Genomic DNA, 18,362 nt, shown 5'->3' with positions numbered 1-18,362 from the left:
ATTCCCATCAGGCTGGAGGCGGCCCCTGTAAATGAGCTCAGCAAGAACCCTTCTTCCTCTTCCCTTGGCAGCAGCAGGGATTTCAGAAGGATGGGCTCACCCACACCTGGGAAGAGGGACAGGGTCGGCTGGCCCCCTCTAAGCAGGCCTGAAACCACTGGGGACCCTGAGGGCCCGGGAGAGGAAGGGGCTTGGAGAGCCGTCAGGCAGGACAGTTAGCAGAGCCTGGCTTTCAGAGGTGAGTTGGGGTTGGTGATGTCCATGGGGGTTAGCTCAGTGACCACAGGGGAGTTAAACAGCCTCATCGGCCTACAGTCTCTGTGCGTGCGTGCGTGCGTGCGCGCTCAGTCGTGTCGGACTCTGCGATCCCGTGGACCGTAGCCCGCCAGGCTTCTCTGTCCATGGGGTTCTCTAGGCAAGAATACTGGAGTGGGTTGCCATTTCCTCCTCCAGGGGATCTTCTGGACCCAGGAATCGAACCCGCTTCTCCTACTTGCCCGGCGGATTCTTCACCACTGAGCCACCTGGGAAGCCCCTCCTGCTCTGTAAACTGGGGCTGACAGTAGTCTCACCTGGTAGGGTGGTGGTTCTGTGATGAGTGGAGGTCCGAGCACAGCTGGGCCCACAGTCAGTGCCGCCGCCTCCTCCTCTTTATCGTCATCTAGTACATTTAAGACGACACGGAGCCAGATGCTATGCTGAATATACTCTCCAGGATATGGACGCGATCTAAGTGTCTACTGATGAATGAATGCATAAAGATGTGTTGTGTGTGTGTGTGTATGTATGTATATATATACATGCATTACTTCCCAGTCATGAATTGTCATTGCCATGATCATCATTATTTTTTAAACTGTATGGATTTTGGTTTGGCTGTGCTGGGTCTTTGTTGCTGTGCGTGGGCTTTCTCTAGCTGGGGCGAGCGAGGGTTACTCTAGTTGTGTGCGGGCTTCTAGCTGCAGTGGCTTCTCTTGTTCTGGAACGTGGGATCTAGAGTGCTTGGGCTCAGTAGTTTGTGGTGCATGGGTTTAGTTGCCCTATGGCACTTGGGATCCTAATTCCTGTCCAGGGACAGAACCCATGTCGCCGGCATTGGCAGGCAGATTCTTAACCATTGGGCCACCAGGGAAGTCCTTGTCATTGCTATTATTAATGCTGTTGTCTTGCTGTCTGATTCCACGCCGCTCTGCAGTATGTTTAACATGGCTTCACACGTCTGAGCCTGTGATGAAACAGGCTCACTGAGTCAGTGATCAGTAATAGGCAGCCTCAGTGATTATTAGGATTAGTCTTGCTGGCGCTACACGCAGCCGTTGGACAAGAGGCTGCTCCCTCGCCAAGGTCTGTAATCTGGAGCGTCTGCCCCGTTGAGTGTTCTTCTGGGGCCGATCTTGAAAACCAGGTTTTCCTCATCCGTTTCCACTTCAGTGCCATGCCAAGTTGCCACGTCTGGTCCCCCTTCGGCGGTCCTCCAGGCTCTGTTTATCCACTTCAGCTGCTCTGAAGGGTGGCCTCCACGTCTTGGGGGTTCTGCTGGGATCCTCCGGACTGAATGTTGTACCCACAATACGGTACATCCCAAATATCTCTCCCAAATTTGGAGGTAATCAGTCTGGCTGTTGTTGTTGGGGGACGGTACGAAATTTGCCCCCAGAAACTGTATTTTTAGGGAGTGGATCATGGAGGCAAGGTGTCGGGAGGATCACTGGTCCTCTGGGCTGCTGGCTTGGGCTATGGCTGGAATCTTCCTCCACAGCTGGTTTGGTTTGGGGATGGGGGTTTCCTGTAACAGTGATTGCAGAGGCAGAGCGGCCCTGGGGACTCTGAAGTTCTCGTGTGTCTAGTGTGAGTGGAGGGGGTAGAGTGGGCGGCTGGAACAGGCCAGGACCCCAGCTGGGTTTCCCTTCTATCTGAAATCCAAGATCATACTACAGAAAGATGCTGCGTACTAAATATAATTCTTTGGGTGGTTCTCTCAGTACCAAAGCAAGACAGAATCATTGTAGAACACAAGCAAAAAATAAAAACCATCCAAAATATTACCACCCAGGCAATAGCACAATGATTTAACAACCGTGAAAATAACAATGTTTATTGAGGACTTGCTAAATGCTTTACATGTTTTATCTCACTTCACCTATTCAGAAAATGGTACTCATGAGAGATCTGAATTTGGGACCCAGTGCTCATGATCCTATGGTCAGAACCACCCAAAAGATCTGGTCCCTCACTGATTCTTCCATCAACCCGCTAGGATATGCCAGACACTGTGCTAACCAGTTGTAGTCTCATGGTGACTCAGAGAGGCAGGAATTCTTGTTCCCATTTTCCAGATGAGGAAACTGAGGTCTGGAGAGGTCAAGTCCCTCGCTGATGGTCCCTAAGGAGGTGGAATTTGAGCCCACATAGAGCCTGTGTTTTGATGATTTAATGCATCAGTTCTGTTCCCCAAACTCCAGTCATTCTTATATACCTTGAAAATTTTTCATCTTTATGTACTACCTGGGACTGTTTCTCAGTTAATGTTTTTCTTAAACTTTACTCACTTTTTTAAAATAAGAGCTTTATTGAGATACAATCCACATACCATATGATCATCCATTTAAAGCGTACAGTTCAAATTACAATTAAAAATGGATCCAGCAACTCCAGTTCTGGGTATTCATCCGAAGAAAATGAAAACACTATCTTGAAAAGATATCTGCCCATCATATTGATCACAGCATTATTCCTAACTCCAGTCATGGGAGCAGTCTAAGTGTCTACTGATGAATGAATGGATAAAGAAGTGGTGGTATATATATGTATACGCACACACATACATACAGTGGAATATTGTGTATGTGTGCGTGCTAAGTCGCTTCAGTCATTTCTGACTCTTTGCAACCCCATGGACTGCAGCCCACTAGGCTCCTCTGTCCATGTGATTCTTCAGGCAAGAATACTGGAGTGGGTTGCCGTGCCCTCCTCCAGGGGATCTTCCCTTCCCGACCCTGGGATCAAACCTGTGTCTTTTTCATCTCCTGCATTGGCAGCTGGGTTCTTTACCACTAGAGCCACCTGGGAAGCATACAATGGAATATTACTCAGTCATAAAAAAGAGTGAAATCTTGCCATTTGTGACAACATGGATGGATCAAGGGCATTATGCTAGCTGGAATTAGAGAAAGACAAATACCATATGCTCTCATTTATATGTATAATCTAAAACAACAACAATAAAAAAAGCCAAAACATAAACAACACCTCCAGTTCATAGATGCAAAGAGCAGGTTGGTGGTTGCCAACATGGGGCGGAGGCTGGGGTTGAAATGGCTATTTAAAAGGTACAAACTTCCATTTAAGAAATAAGTCCTGGGGATACAATGTACACTGTGGTGACCATAGTTAATGATAATACTGTATTGCATATTTGAAAGTTGCTGAGAGTTGATCTTAAAAAGTTCTCATCATAAGAAAAAGAAAACTTTATGTATGGTGACAGATGTTAATTAGATTTATTGTGGTGATCATTTTGCAATATATATGCATAAAACTAATAATGTATGTCAATTATACTTTAATAAAAACATTAAGTGAAATAAATTAAGAAAGTATACAGTCCAGTGGCTTTTAGTATATTCACAGAGCTCTGCAACCTTCACCACAATTTGAGTACATTTGTATGATCACTAAAAAGGAATTTTGTACCCATTATCAGTCATTCTCCATTTCCTTCCAATTACCCCAGTCCCTGGTAACCATTAATCTACTTTATGTTTCTGTGGATTTGCCTATTTTGAACATTTCATATGAATGGAATCATGCCGTATGTGGTGTTTGTGCTGACTTCTTTCGCTCAGTATTTTCAGGGTTCACTCATGTTGTCATGTATATCAGGACTCCATTCCTTTTTAGGGCCAAATAATATTCTATTGTATGGCCAGACCACATTTTGACTCATTTTTTTTTTAAACTTAAAAATATTTTTTAAAAGTGTTCATCCTACTAGTTATATCTGATCTAAAGCACAGAAAAATACATCCGCTAAAGAATTTTTTTTTAACTATAGCCAGAGATTTATTACATTCTAATGCAGAACATTTGTAATTGCAATCTCTTAATTAAAAAGCTTCCTCTCTTTTTCTTTGTATGATTTTTTTTTTTGTCTCTTTTGTTTGTGTGTGATTTGCAAAACTGTTCTGAAACTGGAATATGTGTGCACAAGTCTGCAAAGACTGCAAATTTAGGTTATGGTAAATGCTTTACAAATTTCAAAAAACTGCCTACCACAACTGGGCCTTTACAGTGCTTTTTTTTTTTTTTTATCAAAATATTTTGATGTCAGCCTTCCCTCCACTGCGTTATCACCATGGTACGTACACTCTGTGCTCTGATGTACTTGGGACTTTCCCTCATAAACTCTTAACAGGCCATCCCCACCCCAACCCCCCTACCCGGAGTGTGCTGTTTTGTCGTATTGTTGTTATACTGGGGGAGAGCGGGTGTGATGAGATATTTTCCATTATGTCCCATGAATGAGAAAAACACATTCTTCTGCTACAACTGAGGAGAGACTTAAATTTCAGCATTAGTTGCTCCTGTGCTGAATACTGCTCTCATCCACATGCTGGATGGAAACATATGAAGTGTCATTTTTGTTGGCCAGCTAGTGGTGCAATGTTGTGATTTCATACGGCACAACCTGAAGATGACCCCGCTAGGTCAGCAATAATTTGGTCCCTTTTTTTTGCAGATGAGAAAACTGAGCCCTAAGAGGGAGGTGACTCTGCAGACACAGCCAGGACGGGCAGAACTGGGAGCCAAAGTCCCTACTCAGTTCTTCTGGCCTCCCTTGGCTCTTGGTGACACTGCTGACTCACCCGCGGTGGATGGGAGCTTTGGCTTATTTTTTCAGCGGCAAGGATGGGTTTCTGTCCTCACCAGCCTTGCTCCCCTCCGTTCGGAATGGGCCGGCCGTGTGACTAGCCTCGTGGCTATGGGCATGCCCTGCCGGAGGCCGCTGGCTGGAGCTCGAACAAGTTTACCCATCTCTGGTCTCCAGGGCCCCCCACCACCTGGTCCTTCCTGTCCTCATCCTGAGTCAGTGACTCAGGGCTCTCGGCCCCCGCTGCAGCCCGGAACGCTGAGCTGGGTGCATCCCTCCTGGGAGGATTGGTCCATATTCAGCAGCTCCCTGTCTGTGGAGGGGGATGGCAGCATCCCCAGAGGCAGGCATTGGATCCGGGCCCTAACTAGTCTGTCTGGGGTTTTGTGCCTTCCCGTTGGAAGCTTTTCTTTCCAGGGGAAGGAACAAAAGGCCTTGAGAGGATGCTGTTTTGCTCAAGGTCACGCAGCCAGCCAGGAGCTGCTGTTCTCGAGAGGAAATGTCAGGATTCCTGCTGCCTAATCCCTACTTCTTTCCACCTAGTACCCTCCCCCAGCCCTGAACCCTTCTGTGGTTGGAGGCAACCATCCTTGCTGCCTTCCCCGACCCCCAAGCCCACAGCAGATTTGTGAGCTGGCTTGGGGTACCACGGCTCCTGAGCGCTCTGGGTGGAGCTTCAGGACCCACTGGCCGCCGCCAGGTGATGTGCAGAGCCCACCGGGCAGGCCACGGCTTGAGGATGCTCCAGCACTCAGCCACCCCAGCAGGTGGAGGAACTGGTTTGGGCCCTTTCCCCACCCATCTCCCCACAGGCCTGGCCCCGACTCAGCCCACAGGCCACCTGGCTCTGGCTGGGCCCAAGTGTGCCGGGCTTTGCAGGAGAAACGCTGCCTGTCTTTCCTGCCCTAGGAGGACAGAGCTTCCTGGGGACCCTGCCAGTGGGGAGGGGAAGGGGGAGACATAGGCAGGATAATTGGACCCCCAGAGTCACAGCCTGGTGAGGACGACCACAGTCCCACAGAGAGACAGACCCCAGTTCCAATCTTGCCCCTGGACAAGTCACATCAACGGAAGCCTCTGCTTCCATTTCCTCATCGGCAAAATGGGTGTGATAGTGAGGCCAACTTCAGAGGACTGGTAAGGATGGGGCCTGTAGTAGCAGCTCAGAAAAATGGTCTTGGAATCAGGGACGGGCAGATGGAGCTGAGCAGGCAGGCTCTTGTGTCCAGAAAGCCTGGGCTCATTCTTTGGCTTCACCACTTGCTGCTTGTTGTTACTCCGGGCAAGTTCAGTCCTCAGCCTCAGTTTCCCTGTCTGTACAGTGGGGATGAGAGGAAAGCCGATTTGCATGTGCTGTTAGGAGGATCGACTGAGATGCTGCCTGTGAAGTTCTTAGGAGCTGGGGATGTCTTTGGCAGCTGTTGTTACAATTATCATTAATATAATGATAATAATAGTATTTCCACAGTATCAGTATCAGACGCATCCCAGTGTGTTTATTGGATGAGCTTGGATGTGTTTCTTTGAAAAGGGGGAGACTAAAGGGTGATGGAGGCAGGGTGATGGATGAGGTGACTCCTCGGGGCACTTCCTTTCCAGATATTCTGGGTAAAATGTTTGTCCAAGGCCAGGGACTCTGTGTTCTGCCCGACTGGGCCCTTGACAAATGGGGTCGTTGGCCTTGGTGAGGCCGATGTGTGGATGGTAGGCGGGTTCCACCCCCCAACTTCCTGCTGCGGTGAGTCAGAAGCAGAAAGGCCCGAGTGTGTCCGAGCCCCTCTGACCCTGTGGTCGCTTGAGGGCATCTGGCTTTCCCCCTCATTTGGGGTTCCGGTGGGGCCCAGGTTGGTCCGTGGGCCGATCTCTCACCCTTGGATTCACAGCAGGGGTGGGCTGGGGGAGCTGGGGTTGCTGAAGCCCAGAGAAGGCAGGGCCTTGGCCTGCGTCACCCAGCAAGCCGAGGGCAGAGGGCTGTTGACCCCAGGCTCCAGGCAGGGACATGTTATTTATTGCCAGATTGGCCTCTGTCCTCAGTGAGTTTAATTTCTCCACTTTCTCACCTGCGGTATGTCTTTATTCCTCGCTCATAAATGGCACCTGGCATTAACCAAACCACAAAGCCAAAAATAGACCCCCCTGGACTTACATATTTTTTGCGTGGGTGCTCAGAGCTCCCTCCGTCCAGCAGGGTGTGGACAGGGGATGGTAGTAATAGCCACCATCATCATACAACTGTTAACACACTGAAGACATGCTGTGAACCAAGTGCTCCGCTCAGCACTTAGTTAACTCATTTCATGCTCCCCGTGGCGCCCCCGAGGCAGGGATTCTTACTTCTATACCCATTTTACAGATGACGCAGCAACACAGAGACAAAGGAACTTGCCGAAGGCCAGCAGGGTAGAATTGGGGTTGGAGCCCAGGCCCCAGAATCTGGCACCAGATTAAAAAATAAAAATTATTTTTAAATTGTGGTGACATGCACAAAATGTAAATTTAGCATCTTAGCCATTTTTAAGTATACAGTTTGGTGGCATTAAATACACTACCATCTCTACCATCTATCTCTAGAATTCTTTCCATCTTGCAAAACTGAAACTCTGCACCCATTAAACCTTAGCTCCCCATTCCCAGCTCCCTGCAGCCCCTGGTAACTATTATTCTACTTTCTGTCTCTACGAATTTCACTCCTCTGGGGACTTTATATGGACTTGTGCAATATTTGCCCTTCGGTGGCTTATTTCACTGAGCATAGCATTCTCAAGGTTTATTTATGTTGTAGCATGTGTCAGAATTTCCTTCCTTTTTAAGGCTGTATAATAGTCCATTGTACATAAACACCATACTTTATTTATCCAGTCATCTGTCGCTGGACACTTGGGTTACTTCCACATTTTAGCTATTGTGAATAATGCTGCTATGAACACAGGTATACGGATATCTCTTTGAAATCCTGCTTTCAAGTCTTTTAGGTAGATCCCCGGAAGCTAGAATTGCTGGATGATATGATAATTGTATTTGTAATCATTTGGGCAGCCACCACACTTTTTCACAGCGCTGCACTGTATTACATCCCCACCAGCTATGTGCAGCCACATCCCACCAACACCCCTTGTTTTCTGGGTTTGTTTTTAAAACCAATCATCGTAATGGGTGTGGCTGGTACCTAATTTTTGTGGGAGACTCTTAGGATCTGTATTTGTAGGGACTGAGTTCCTGTGAAAATATCTGTTACATCATGGGATGTGTTTTCTGGAAATATCTCGATCTCCCCCACCCGACTGTGAGCTTCCTTGGGACGCCGGCCTGGGTTAGATGCTCCCACAGGGAATTTCCCAGGCAAGAATACTGGAGAGGTTGCCATTTCCTTCTCCAGGGGATCTTCCCCACCCAGAGGTGGGGTGGGGTCCAGTGGTTAAGACCACGCTTCCAGTACAGCAGGCGTGGGTTGGATCCCTGGGTGTGGGAAGGGGACTAAGATTAAAAAAAGAATGCCACCCCATCCCGGGCAGCTCCAAGAAAATACAGGTGCTGGGACCACCATTTGGGTGATCTGGGGTCTAGTGTGGGGCCTGAACATCCGTATTAAAAAAGAAATCTCCCCTAAGTGATTGTTATGGGCACCTGGCCCAAGAGACACAGCCGCGTAACATATCACTCTGTTCTGGATAGAGCTGAGGAATTTATTACAAACCTGCTGGAAGTGTTATATTATATGTGTGTCCGCTAAAGTGAAAGAGTGAGTGAACAGATGATGAATGGGTGAGGGCAGAGGTCCCCAAGCCCTGTCATCCACACAACCATCTTCAGAATTTTTCCCGCATCTATCCAGACAGACCTCAAAGACTGCAAGTTTGGTTCTAGATCACCGCAATAAAGCCAGTATGACAATAAAGCGGGTCACATGAGTTTTTGGATTCCCAATGCACATACAAGTTATGAACGTAAGTACTATACTGTAGTCTGTTGAGGGCGCAATAGCATGATGGCTAAAAAAGAGAAAGTACACACTTTAATTTTAAAAGTACATTAATGCTCAAAAACACCGCTCATCATCTGAACCTTCAGCGAATCATCACCTTTTTGCTGGTGGAGGGTTTGAAGTATTGCAGGAGTTACCAATATGTAACACCGAGATCGGAAGTCAGCAAAAGCTGTTGGAAAATGGCCCCGGTAGACTTAGTCCACACAGGGTAGCCATAGTGAAAAACGCAGTATCTTTGAAGGGCAATAAAATGAAGTACGCCTGTACACCCTCTATGTTATTAGTCACTCGGTGCTTTAAAGTCACCCCGCCTAGCTGTGCTCAAAGGAATCTGTGTATCCTTATTGTAAATTGGAAAAGCCAGTACCTCTGGCCATAAACAGAAGTTTACTTTCAAGATACAAAGGTAACTGGGACTTCCTTGGCGGTCCAGTGGTTAAGACTCCATGCTTCAGCTGCAGGGGACGCAGGTTCCATCCCTGGTTGGGGAAATAGGATTCCACAAGCCTCAGCGGCCAATAAAATAAAATATATGTGTATATAATAATATGTAATATGTGTATATATGTGTATATATATCGAGAGGATGGGAAGGAAACCAGACCATGTCAGCAAGTACAATCATCCCTTGGTATCTGTGGGGAATGGGTTCTGGGACCCACTCAGGGTGGGTACCCAAATCTACAGATGCTGTAAGTCCCATCTAGGATAGTCGGCCTTCCGTATACTGGGGCTTCCTTATTCTCCGACGCAGCCACCTGCGAGTGCTCGACACAGTACTCGATGCGCGGTTGGTGGAAGCCGTGCATGCAGACAAAGCAGATGCGGAAACCACGGTGCCGAAGGCAGACGGGAAAGGCCGCATGCCCCCAGGGGCTTTGAGCCCACGCTCTTGCTGTCTCTGTTAAAAAGGGTGACTGATACATAAGTGTTAAGGGAAGGCTAGCACCCAGTGGGCACGTTCTCCCGCCTGGAACTACTTTTGCTCCGTGAGTCAGTGCCGTTTGCTGTCCGGCCCTTGGAGAGCTGCAGAGTCAGGCATTGAGGGTTTGAGGGAGGAGCCGGGGTGACTGGGAGGCTGATTCCCATGGGCGAGGCCCACCTTCTTGAGTGACCACCACGGGACTGCCCCTGGGCATGGGAGTAACCCAACCCCAGGGCGACCCTTGCCCCCACGGGGTTCCTCTTGGTGGATTACAGAGGCTTTTATCTCTGTAATTGAGATAAAAGGTTCATTGAGTTGAGACGAATCCCTGCCAAGGAGGTCAGGCCCCTAATCGGGCGCAGAGCCCAGAGGGCACGGGCCTGGCAGCTGGCAATCAGGGAGAAGAGACCTATCCTCCTGGGCTGGAGTCGGTGCGGGGTGTGTGGCAGCACCGCGCGGGGCTCATCTGATCCCAGGTATAGAGAGGCCAGCGGTCTGCCTCTCCCTGGAGTGTGGCCCTGGGTGAGTCCCTTGACTTTTCTGAGCTCCCCTGATGCAAATGTCAGATTAATTCATTTGGAAACCACCTGTGGATGCCTGCTGACGCAGGGCTCTGAGTTGGTTGCTATAGGGAACCCCAGCAGTCAAGACCCCCTCTCCCTGGGAGTTTATGGGCAGGCGTGGAGGCAGGACATCACAGGAGAGGGGAAGAGGAACAGGGGGCTTTGAAGATAGTCTGGGGGAGGTACTTTAGCTGAGGGGTGGGCTCAGGCTTTCCTGAGGCTGGTGTAACAAGTAAGCACCATCTGTGTTATTGAGAACAACAGAAATGTACTCTTCACTGTCTGGAATCCAAAATCAAGGTGTCTGCAGGGCTGCACCCCCTCAACAGCTCTAAGGGCAGCGTTGGTGGGGGCTTCCTTCTTCCAGCTTCTGGTGGCCTCCAGCAACCCTTAGTTTTTCTTTTATTTTTTATTTTTGGCAGCATGGCATGGCTTCTGGGATGTTAGCTCCCGGACCAGGGATTAAACTTCCAGCCCTCAGCAGTGAAAGCACAGAGTCTCAACCACTGGACCGCCAGGGAGTTCCCCCCTTTAGTGTCTCTTGGCTTATATCTGTGTATCTGCATTTTCTTTTCTGACGAGCATGGCAGTCATCAGATCAGGGCCCACCGTAATCCAGGATGACTTCGTCACAGCATTATGATGTCTGCCAAGACCAAATAAGATCACATCCCGAGATTCCAGGTGGCCTTGAATTTGTGGGGGAACACTGTTCAACCCACTGTGCTGAGGAAGGGCCATTAAAGCTGAGACCTAAAGAGGTGTGCGTGGTCAGGGTGGGGTAGGGGTGGAGGGGAGGTGGGTAGTGGGGTCCTTCCAGGCAGAGGGAACAGCATATGTGAAGGCTTTTCGGTGGGAGGGTGGCTGGAGCCGGTGTGACTGGGGTTGGGTAGGCAAGGGCATCAGTGAAAGCTGAGGGCAGAGAGATGGGGGCTGCAACACAGAACCCCCAGAAGGGGATGAAGTTCATCCCAAGCGCCTCCGAGGAGTTTACACGGCACGTAACATGGTTAGATTCCCTTTTTGGGAAAAGGTCATTCTAGCTGATATACAGTATTGTGTTAATTTCTGTTGTATGGCAAAGGGACTCAGTTATATATACACATACATTTTTTTTTAAAATATTCTTCTCCATTTACAGTTTATCACAGGATGTTGAATATGTGTTCAGTTGTGTGACTCTTGGAGACTGCACGGACTGTAGCCCACCAGGCTCCTCTGTCCATGGAACTTTCCAGGCAAGAATACTCGAATGGGTTGCGGTTTCTTACTCTAGGGGATCTCCCCAATACAGGGATCGAACCCGCATCTCTTTCGTCTCCTGCGTTGGCAGGCGGATTCTTTACCACTGCACCGCTGGGAAGCCCACTGAACATAGTCCCCTGTAAGGAAAAAAAAGGTCGTTCTGACTGTCCTGGGAAGTGACATGGCAGTGACAACAGTGTATGTTCTTTTTTTTTTAAGGTTTCTCCATGTGGACCATTTTTAAAGTCCTTCCTGGGATTTGTCACAGCATTGCTTCTGCTCTATGTTTTGTGGTTTTGGCCCTGAGGCGTGTGGGATCTTAGTACCCCCACCAGGGGTCGAACCTGCACCCCCTGCATTGGAAGGCAAAGTCCTAATCACTGGACCACCGGGGGCGTCCCTAGCGCGTGTGCTTTAAGGGTCACCCCAAGCACGTCTACTTCTGACAGGTGGGTTCCTCCTCAGAGCCCGGGAAGGGAGGGCGGGCCGTGCTACTCTGCCTTGAGGAAATGAAGGCCCAGAGAGGTCGAGCAGTTTTCCCAGGATCACACAGCTAGGATGCAGAGCACTCAGGACGATCACCAATGTCTTCTGGGCTGCGAATGCTCAATGCCCTTGGAGGTGAAGGTCCACTTTCAAAGACAGCTGGGATTCTGGGGCCGGGATCATGCCCTGATTTTATACTCATTTCTCCCTGTGCCGTGTCCCTTGCCCAGCCCGGGGAAGCTTTAGCTACGCAGTGGGGATAAGGTAGCCTCAGCAACTTAGTGTGGAGTTAATTCCCTTATATCTGTGAGCTGCTCAGATCCTCCTCCCCTACAGAGCAGAGCTCCAGAGGAGGAAAAAGCAGGCCAAGGGCAGTACGTACTGCCCTGCTCACCAAAGAGTGTTTGGGAGGGCTGCGATAAAATCTTGGGCCGAAGCCCAAAGGAAACGGCCGGCTAGTTAAGACTGTTTCAGAACCTTTGGGCTGATGTTTCTGTGACATTTGGGGTGTCTTTTCACATGGAAAAAGACCTCTCTTCTTGAGAAGTAAAAAAATAATGTTTATCTATTCAGATGAAACATTCCAAAGTGTGAACATACTCATTCAACCCCCGCCCCCCCCGGGGATTGAAAACATAAATTAAGTGCTGTCTCCCAGGTGCAGAGGACCTAATATCCTCCTAAGAGACAGGCTTATTTGCTGGATCTGAGATTCCCAGTGTGGCGCAACGTCGTTATTTCCTGCTCCGTGGGTCTTTTGTTTCTTTAGTTCTCTCTTTGTCTCGATGCTGAGAGAGAGAGAGAGAGAGAGGGATGGTAAGGGAGAGGGAGCGGGAGGGGTTACTCTGGAAAGCCCTTCCCGCTTCTTGCTTTTATTTTTTAAAATTATTATTTTTTGGCCACATTGGCGGGATCTTAGTTCTCTGACCTGGGATGGAACCTGTGCCCCCTGCAGTGGAAGCCCCGGAGTCCTAACCACTGGACCACCAGGGCAGTCCCTGGAATGCGCCCCCCACCCCACCCCCCACACACTCTGATGAGGATTTGTCTCCAACTGTGTTTTGAGGGAGCTGTGGGGTACACCTTGGGGAGAAAGCTGAGCTTTCTCCTGCCCCCAGCGTGGCTCCTGGGGTGGACTCCTGACCCAGCAAGGCTGAGAGATGCTGCGTGCATGCATGTGCGTGTGTGTGTGTGTACACGTGTTTTATGTGTGTGCGCAGGGGGTGGTGTGTGGCGGAGAGGAGTTAAATTTGGTTTGGGATCTGAGGGCTGGTTTCCTTCCTCTCCTGGTGAAAGGCCTGTAGAATGAATCACATCCTCTCTTTAGAGTTTAGAGGCCCACAGAATGTCAAGGCCAGCCTGGTGGTGTCGGAGGGACGCCCACCCCGAGGATGTCAGACTCTGGTTTAGGACTCCGTGGAGGGACTTTGGGCCACCCCAAGGGATGACCCCTCTAGCTTCTCTCTGGGGTGTTTTATTTCATCCATCCATCCATCGTCACCCACTCATTGCAAACCTGGGTGATGCTCGAACCCTTGCTGGAAACGGGTCTTCTCTGCTAAGATTGTCACTTGGCCTTTTCTCTTCTCCAGGCAGATCTCCCTCTGCCTCTCTCTCTTAAAATTAAAAAAAAAAATTATTACATGGTTCTTTAAAAAAAATATTTATTTGGCTGTGTCGTTGCAGCGTGTGGGTTTAGCTGCTCCGTGGCATGTGGGTCTTAGTTGCCTGACCAGGGTTTGAACCCTTGTCCCCTGTAGTGGAAGGTGAAGTCTTAACCCCTGGATTGCCTCGCTCTTATGAGGACACAGGTGATTGCATTTAGGGCCCACCCAGGTCATCCAGGCTAATGTTCCCCTCTCAAGACCTTGAACTAAGGTACATCTACAGAAACCCTTTTTCCATGTATGGGAACAGGCATCCTGCTTCCAAGACGCAGGACCTGGATATTTTTTGGAGCCCTTCCCTCAGCATCATGCTCTTGGTCCCGAGAATGAATCTCCTGAGCCTCCAGCCCCGGCAGGTGCCTCCCCCGACAGCTAATCCTCTGGAGTCCTGCAAAGTTGGGCTCCTTATTTCTGCTGTATAGCAAAGTGACCCCGTTTCACATGTGTGTGTATATGTGTGTACATGAACATGCATGCAAGAATATTTCATATTCTTTTCTATTGTGATTTATCACAGGATATTGAATACAGTTCCCTGTGCCCTGCAATAGGAACTTGTTTTTTATCCATCCTTAATATACTAGTTTGCCTCTGCTAGTCCCAAAGTCCCAATCCTCCCCTCCCCACCCCCGTGGCAGCCCCGAGTCTCTTCTCTATGTCTGTGAGTCTGTTCCTGTTTCACAGATCTGTTTATTTGTGTCCTGCTTTAGAGTCCACATGTATGTGCCATCATACGGTATTTGTCTTTCTCTTTCTGACTTAGCTCTGCTTACTCTGATAGTCTCCAGGTCCATCCATGTGGCCACAAGCGGCGTTATTTCATTCTTTTTTATGGCCGAGTAGTATTCAAGTGTATGTGTGGACCACATCTTGTTTATCCATTCATCTGCCACGGGCATGTAGGTTGCTTCCATGTTTTGGCTATCGTGCATAGAGTTGCTGTGAACGCTGGGGTGCGTATAGCTTTTCCAGTTAAGGTTTTGTCCGGATATATGCCTAGGGGTGGGATTGCTGGATCAAATGGCAACTCTAGTTTTTTGAGGAACCTGCATACTGTTCTCCACAGTGGGCTGCACCAATCTGCATTCATGGTGGGAGTTCTGAAATTGCACTTTTTCCGTCCGTAGGGCAGTTCACACTCTTTCTCTCAGCCTCACGTTCAGTCCTTCAGCCAGTCCTGTCATCTGTGTTTAAAGTCACACTGCCTCCTCTCTCTGACTCCACCATCACTGAACCAGCCCATGCCGCCCCCTCTTCCACCTGGGAGGCGGCAGGGGCCTCTGACCTTGTCCTCGGCGATTTATCCTCCTCTGGGCACCTGGAGTGAGCTTCCAGGTGGCTCAGAGCCCTGGTTAAGCCCGCATAGGGGTGGGTCCCCCTGCCTTCCTACAGAGGCTCCGCCTGACAGGGGCTGGCCGCCTGCCCCTCCAGACAACCCTGTCCTCCCCCTTCACACCTGCCTGCCTCCGTCTTCCTTTTGAAAGGCTCTTTCCCAGGCTGTTTGCACGGCAGGCTCCTTCCCTTCCCATGGGTCTCAGCTCGTATGTCACCTCCTCGGAGAGTCCTCCCCATCCCCCCAGGGTGGAGTTGCTCCCCGCAACCCTGACTCTTAGCACATAACCCTGGTCGGCTCCAAACCAACCTCATCCTTGCCTTTCGTTTACTGAGACCGCCTCGGTTTGCTCTGAGGCTGCACCCCTGATGCCCACAGTCAGTGCTGATGTACACAATCAGTGCTTGATTGATGTATATTTGTTGAGTGAATGTCTGGGTGACGCCCCGGCTTCCTGGATGTCTTTGGGCAACTTTCTTCCCCGGCTCGGGATCTCCTCGCCAGTGTAACCCGGGAGCTTGGGCTGCACGGTCTCCAAGATGGAAGGTTCTGGGCCTCCAGGCCCCAGGAATTCAGGGCTGGTCAGGGCTCTGGGGGGACGCGCTGGCCTGAGGGAAGATGTGGGAGGAAGGATGACCTTGAGCCTCAGGAAAGGGAGGGTCCCTGGGTGGGGAAGAAACTATTTGGGAGGAGTTGCCGGTTTAACCAGAGCTTACAGGCCCCCTCCCCAGGGGCCTCCCCCCCAGATGACACTGGTTGTTGTCTTAGCTGCCGAGTTGGGGCTGGGAGGGTGTGCGGGGCAAGCGTCCACCCCACCGGGGACTTCTGCCAAGCAGGCTCTTGTTTATTTGAGATTTGAACAAAAAAGAAGACTATCCTCTTGAAAACACAGCTTCAGAAACCTTGCCGGGGTTGGGGGATCTGGGCAGACAGCAGGGAGCTTTTCTCCCTCTTTGTTAAATTGAAAAAAAAAAATTAATGTAATATCACACACGCCAAACATCAGGAAGAAGAAATTGCATCCAGAAGCCCACTGCTGTTAGACAATCACCGTGAACTTTTGGCAGGGGGGTTTTTGTATTTTTAAGGGTGCTTTTGTTTTTCCTGTAGATTATGTTGATTACGGGACTTCCCCAGTGGCCCAGTGGTCAATTAATCTGCCTGCAGTATAGGAGCTTCAGGAAACGTGGGTTCTATCCCTGGGTCCAGAAGATCTCCTGGAGAAGGAAATGCCAACCCACTCCAGTATTCTTGCCTGGACAGAGGAGCCTGGCAGGCTATCATCCATGGGGTCACAGAAAGTCGGACTCAACTGAAGTGAGTGACTTAACAGGCACACATGTTGATTACAGGGCTGTATACCGCTTCAAAGCTTTTTTTCCCCCCTTTAAATCATGCCATTAACTAGTTTCTCCCATCTCCCATGTTAATAAACTTCATCTGGGACAAGTATGTAAAATTGCCAGATACCGGGGTCTGGTTAACCAGGCCCCAGGTTAGACTGTTTACACATTGAGGTTGTTGCTCATTTCTTGGACCGTGTCTCGCCTACAGTACCTGGGTTCTCTCCGGCCCCGGGGTGCCTGCGCTTTGAGCTCCCTGAAAGGGTCTCCCGCCTCAGGGCCTTCGCACACGCTCTGCTGCTTCCTCTCCCTCGGTTATTCTTTGTTGATGTGTCGCCGTGACTTCCATCACAGTTTGTATGGAGACCTATCTTGGGTTTCTCTCTGAGTTCTGCCTGGCTCCCCTGACCCATGACTGTGAGCCTCCTGAGGGCAGGGGTGTTGCTGTCTCTGGAGGAGTCGGGAGATTGTTAGTTCCATGCCCCCTAGATGTCCATTCATTTTTTTTTTTAAGTCTATATATTTTTGGCTGCTCTGGGTCTTTGTTGGTGCACACAGGTATTCTCTAATTGTGCAGAGTGGAGGCTACTGTCAACTTGCAGTGCTCAAGCTTGTCAATGCAGCGGCTCCTCCTGCTGCAGAGCGCAGGCTCCAGAGCACTGGCTTAGTAGTTGGGGCACACGGGCTTTGTTGCCCCGAGGCATGTGGGGTCTTCCCGGATCAGGGATCGAACCCACATCCCCTGCACGGGCAGGCAGATTCTTAACCCCTGGGCCATCAGGGAAGTCCCTGATGTTCATCCTTGAGTTATAAAAATGGGGCCTCAACTTCTTTTGTGCCTTAAGTAGTTGAGTAGGGGTGGTGGTGGATAAGTTTTATGGTGAGGGTGTATGTGTTAGTCGCTCAGCTGTGTCCAACTCTTTGCAACCCCATGGACTGTAGCCCGCCAGGTTCCTCTGTCCATGGGATTCTCCAGGTAAAAATACTGGAGTAGGTGGCCATTCCCTTTTCCAGGGATTTGTCCCGACTCAAGGACTGAATCCTGGTCGCCTGCATTGCAGACAGATTCTTTACCATCTGAGCCACCAGGGAAGCCTGTGGTGAGGGAATGGGATCCGTTTTTATTTTAGCCCCCCAAAGCATGAAGCAAAGATGAAAATGAGCCCCACAGATGTATGACACTCCATTGAGTTCCTCCATTGACATCCTCTATGTATGTGAACCCATATGACCATGATGGTTACCATGGAGATCCACAGATGTCCTTGTCACCACACTGAAAGTGGGAGCTGCTCTTTCTTGAACACATAATTTGTTTTATTCATTTACTTCTTACAGCCAGCCCCTGAGAGAGGCTCTCAACATCACCATATTACAGAGGGGGAAACTGAGGCTTGGGGAGGTGGTGTAATTTTTCCGGGATCCACACAGACTAGAAGTGGCTAAATTAGGCTATAAACCAAGGCAGGATGGTTCCAGGGTCAGAGCTCTTGACGACAGCCCTGCCCCACTGTGTGCGCACGTGTGCGCCAGGTATGAGCACACAACAGCAGCTTCCCTGAGCGCCAGGCCCCAGGGTGAACAGGTTGCCCCTGCATGTCAACAGGCTGGCCTAGCAGGCACCGGCTCATGCCTTGGTCTTGCCCGTCCTTGAGGGGTAGAGTCACGGTGGCCCCGTGGTGACCTGGCCTTGAAGGTGGGCAGCCTCAAGAATGCTGGCCTTGGACGCCTGCCAGAACCCACTGTGGGAAGGACCCAGGGTTTGATGGGTGTGCCTGGCCCTTTTTCCAAGCTGGGAAAACTGAGGCCCAGGACACACAGCCAAAGTCACAAGCCCCTGACCATAGGCCTCCCCTTGACGACTCAACCCCTCCGTCCTGCTGGGGGCTTGGCCCAGGCAGTGCCTGTCACTCAGGCCAGCTTTGGGGACCCTCCCTTCCATATT

At 50.0% G+C, this 18,362-nt stretch overlaps 1 protein-coding gene across 2 annotated transcripts in view; it reads left to right on the top strand.

Annotated features, from left to right (window-relative positions):
- KIAA1671 (KIAA1671 ortholog) overlaps positions 1–18,362 on the top strand; it is a 185,265-nt gene that overhangs the window by 12,807 nt on the left and 154,096 nt on the right. Inside the window, exons 1-2 of one of the 2 annotated variants that reach the window (XM_070385947.1) lie at positions 11,485–11,581; positions 11,808–12,037. The exons of the other annotated variant lie outside the window; for it this stretch is intronic. The gene's annotated coding sequence lies outside the window, so the exon portion shown is untranslated. Of the gene's footprint in view, positions 1–11,484; positions 11,582–11,807; positions 12,038–18,362 lie in introns of those variants that run through there. 2 annotated transcript variants of the gene reach the window in all.

This window comes from Bos mutus, chromosome 17 (genome assembly GCF_027580195.1).
Source record: "Bos mutus isolate GX-2022 chromosome 17, NWIPB_WYAK_1.1, whole genome shotgun sequence".
Classification (NCBI taxonomy): Eukaryota; Metazoa; Chordata; class Mammalia; order Artiodactyla; family Bovidae; genus Bos; species Bos mutus.
Note: the sequence above shows the minus strand (reverse complement) of the source record. Positions and strands in the feature narration are given on the sequence as shown.